Here is a 4309-nt window from a genome sequence, read left to right on the forward strand (position 1 = left end):
CTCACAGAAACTAAGGGATGTCCAACATCCTATACAAAAAGTTGTCCAGGGAGCAGGAGCCATCTGTTTTCAGAGTGTGCCCTGCGTGTGGCATAATAACCTTTCTGCATGTATTTGAAACAAATATACACTCATATAACCTTCACAGAGAGCAAGGAAGAGAATATCTTAAGAGCAGAGTAGAGATATCGATATTTATGGCAAATAGGAGAGATAAACCTACTAATCGATTGTAAGCTTATATCTTACTAAAATATGTAGTAGTAATACATACTTATGGTCCTCTTGCTCAACAGGCTTTTTTTTTCTTTCTTTTTTTTTTTTTTCCATAGACAATTCATGTGCTCTGGGTATGAAATAGTCATAAATTACACCATCTTGGACCCTAACCTAGCACTGTTGATTTAAGGAGTCATCTAGCTAGGGAGACAGTTGCCTCATGCAGACACACCTGAAGCTGGTTGTAACCAACAAGCCTTTAACTTGCACACAGGTGCCCATCCCATCATGTAGATAAATCAAATCTGAAACACTTGCTGCTGGCTGCCAGTCTGAGTAGCTAGTAAAGTAGTGAACTTCACATGGCGGGGACAGGACAGAGGACAACACTTACCAAAGCTTTTTTCCAGAGGGTTCTGTGGGAGTTGTGTTGCTCCTGCTGATCCCCTGCTCTTCCCTGAGCTGTGGTTGGAAGTGCTGGCTGGCTGGGTGCTGTGTCCCACTCCCGGTAATCCCTCGTGCTGACCTTGGGCTCTGATTTGTTAAGCTGGGATCTGTAAAGCTACAATCTAAGAATTCTGCCACTTGTTCTTATTTAGTGAGGGGTGAGAATTAACAGATGGTGTCATTATCAAAATCTGTTCGAGTGTTGAAACAACATAAATCCCACAAATACAGAAAAACAAATACAAACTGCAGTGATTTTTCCAATATCTGTTGAATAATAATTACGCTTTGCATTTATATGGTGCTCTTTTTTTTATTATTATTCCACAGCTTTTGAAGTGCTTCCTGATCCTAACTACTGTTCAACCAGTCCTGTGAGAGAGTCAAGTGTGATATTACCTGCTCTACTGAAGCTCAAGGTGTGGCCCAGCGCATAAGGGCTTGTATTGGAGATCTGCACAGGGACTCTGGCTCTGCTGCTGCTTCAGCTCCATGGGCCTGGTAGGTGACTTCATTTCTTATCTTCTGGTTGCGTAGTTCCTAAAGCAGGAATGCTGATGTTTCACCTCCCTTGTGAAGTGCTTGGTTTTCAACAGATCATTGCAGTGCAGGGTGTGGATGCTGCTGTTGTCGTCACTGTTGCTCTCCAGGAGCAAGCATTGAGGATCTGGGTGCTAAATATGAAATATCACACTTAGGTTTTCAGGGGGTTGGGAACATCAGGCTTCCAGCTTTCTTTAAACTTGATGTTTTTCAGATGTCCCAGAGTGGACACCATAAAGCAAAGGCAGGTTCGTGCTTTGGTTAACCCAAAGAGTCCAGTGGACTTCTGCAATAAGTGGTTTGGAGTTATGCATTTTCATAATAAAGGTAGGGAGTGAGATACAAATAAATAAATAAATAGCTGGTTTTGGGGAGGATGTTCTTATAGTAATTGTGGGCAGATCTGTCCAGTAGAGTTCATCTATCTAACTTTTCCTTATGTTAATGCACATGGCATAGCAGTGGAAGGGACCTTTTGCTTAATTGCCTTGGTTAGTATTATGAAGTGCCTGGGGATTTGTTCTCCATTCCTTTGGGCAAGTGCCATGGTACAGCTTGTATCCATGTGGTTTGACATCTTTCCCCTCAAAACCAGGCAGCAGTGTGTGAGCAGCTTCCTGAGGTGGGCCCTAGGATGTAGCAGCACCTGAGCACTGTGTGGCTGCTGGGATGCAGCTTATTCACCCAGGCCAAAATTGTACCACAAAGCGAGAAGGGCATAGTACTAGAGCCTTCCTTAAGCATAATTACCAGTTTCTTCCCAGAATGAAACCACATTAATCTTATAACCCATCCGAAATCCTTTGGAAAGACTGAATCATCTTAACATTTCCAGTGGTGTCCAGAGCGCTTGTATTACAAGCATACATTCTTTTCAAAGTCAAGTGACTTCACCTGTAAAATAGGTGTCCTGTAAATCGTGATGCCTTCTCCTGGGAGAGGGTCCTGGTGGTCTGATAACAGAGCAGGAAGGATGCTGCACAACTCCGATGGCACCACATGGCATCGCATGGGTTGCACAGCATCAGACTTTGTGGACACATTGTCAAGGGTTACTTGCTGCCTTCCTTTCAGAGTCAGACTGCTGCGGCGATGCTTATTTATTTATCCCTTTGGTACTGACCAGATGAGAAGAGGAAGGGAGACTCCTTGAGGCTTCTCTAGCTCTGACACCATCCGAGGCTTTAGAAATGTGGGTTTCAGCTGCGCTTGATGCAAGTTACTGAAAACTGGCAAAGCAGCCTGTAAGCCAGCACAACACAACCACAAGTTTGGCAACAAATTCCCGCTGCCAGATGCCTTTGCTGTTCCTTTAGCTTTCTATGGATTCAAGGCACTTCACTCTTTTTTGTTGTTGGAAATGCTTTCAAAGTAGAACACAGTGTTTTGGGTTGTCTAGCCAAAGTTTAGTTGTCCTTTTGCATCTTTGCCAAACTTCCTGTTTTCAACAAAAACAATTTATTATCTCACTGGTTCTTTAGACCTGAAAGGATTTGCAAGCACAAATAAACTTCTGTTTTTTTCTTCTTTTTTTTTTCATGGCCTTTCAGAGAATAAACTCACTTGCTTCCTCTCAATTATGTGGCGTATACTAGCAAGGAGAAGTATTTAACCTTTGGACTGCTAGTAAGAATCGGGAAACATTTTAATTATGCAAAACTTCTGCTCTCTGAACTTTAAAGAACAGAAATACTTTCTCATTTGCTCGAAATAATTCTTTTCAGGCGGTTGGGCAATAGTATCAATCTGCCACCTGCATGTTAAGGGAGTTGGGAGCGAGCTAAAATTTGAAGTCTTTTAAGAGCTGTTTTTAAAGACTTTATTAATTGACCAAGAGCGAGTGATATATTCTGCTCAGGAACATTTTGTTCCTAGAGACTTACTACTGACAATCCCTGGCAACATCGTCACAAAATGGAAAGTCTTTGACAAGTATGAAGATGCCTTCCCGCTTAACAACACCAAATTGAATCTGTAAGTAAGAAATGAGGCAGCGGAGATATGTGTTGGCTCTGTGCGGGGAAAGCAAGGCACTGCTGCAAGCCAAAGTGCTGCTGCAAAGGGATTGGCTGATTGTAGAAGCATCTTCTCTCTTAAAAATGAAGTATAAGTTATCCAAAGAGGAGGGGGGGAGGAATCCTTGTTGTCCATGTTCAGTGCCATTGGAGTGTAAGGAGGGAGCTTAACAAAAGCATGCTTGTAAAATTGACTTCGGTAAGAGTACATTTCCAGGGTAGGAGGTAGGAACTTGGCATTAAACAGCTCTTTCTGTGTCTGCCTTCAGAAATTATCACACGTTACCTGCAACTGTTCGGAAGATGTTGAAGTCTCTTTTTTTTTTGTACTGTACTTCAAAGGAGTTGCAAATTCTTTGAAGGTGACTTAACATCTCTTAAATGATTCTGAATGGGGGGAGGGGGGAAATCTAAAGCTTTCCAAAAAGAAGTTTAGAGGATATGTTTAATATTATTGTTGGAAGAGCACTATAAATCCGCCACGTTTATGGGTATCGATGTCTTTGAGATGGCATTTATCCTAGCGAAGAGAAGAAGGAACAACTTAAAGAGGGATGGATCTTTTTAGGAGCTTAATATGTTCCTCCCCGTGTCTTAGGGAAAGTAAATGAATAAAAGCATTTGAGCAGAACCCCCCAGCCACACAGAAATGCTCCGGCAGTTGTAACTTCCCGACAGGCTGTGTGTTGGCAGGACACTGTTGTTTTTGTAAGGCAAACTGTGCTTTTAGCCATTTTTTTTTGGTAGGAGTATGGCGTCTCTGCTTTCAGCTAAGTAACAAGAAGATCAGAAAAAGGCTGTTTCTCTTGTGGAAGAGGCCAAATGTGAACAATGAAAGTAGAAATACCGCTGCTTTGAGCCAGAGCCTGCTATCAATAGCACTTCTATTATCAGCCTATTGATGAGCAATGGTGCATCGGAATGAAGTGGAATTCCAGCACGTGGCAGGCAGAGCTGTGCACGTGTGACTTACCAGCTGGTTGGACACTGCTCTCCAGTCAGCTTTAGGTTCTTGCTCTTTAGAAAGCACAGGCTATGAGTTATACGAATATCTCTGTGTTTATCCTTCCAAAGTGAAAGTGTTT

General features: G+C 42.5%; 1 long non-coding RNA gene across 2 annotated transcripts; it reads left to right on the plus strand.

The window, feature by feature from the left end:
* The first annotated feature begins 563 nt into the window (after positions 1-563).
* Positions 564-4089, plus strand: LOC140250709 (uncharacterized). 2 transcript variants are annotated; one of them, XR_011903244.1, is made up of 3 exons: positions 564-727; positions 997-1167; positions 3972-4089. It is a non-coding gene; the product is annotated as an uncharacterized lncRNA (long non-coding RNA). The 2 variants fall into 2 exon arrangements; XR_011903243.1 differs by lacking the exon at positions 3972-4089 and adding an exon at positions 2284-2600.
* The last annotated feature ends 220 nt before the right edge of the window (positions 4090-4309 follow it).

Source organism: Excalfactoria chinensis, chromosome 3, assembly GCF_039878825.1.
Source record: "Excalfactoria chinensis isolate bCotChi1 chromosome 3, bCotChi1.hap2, whole genome shotgun sequence".
NCBI classification, from domain to species: Eukaryota; Metazoa; Chordata; class Aves; order Galliformes; family Phasianidae; genus Excalfactoria; species Excalfactoria chinensis.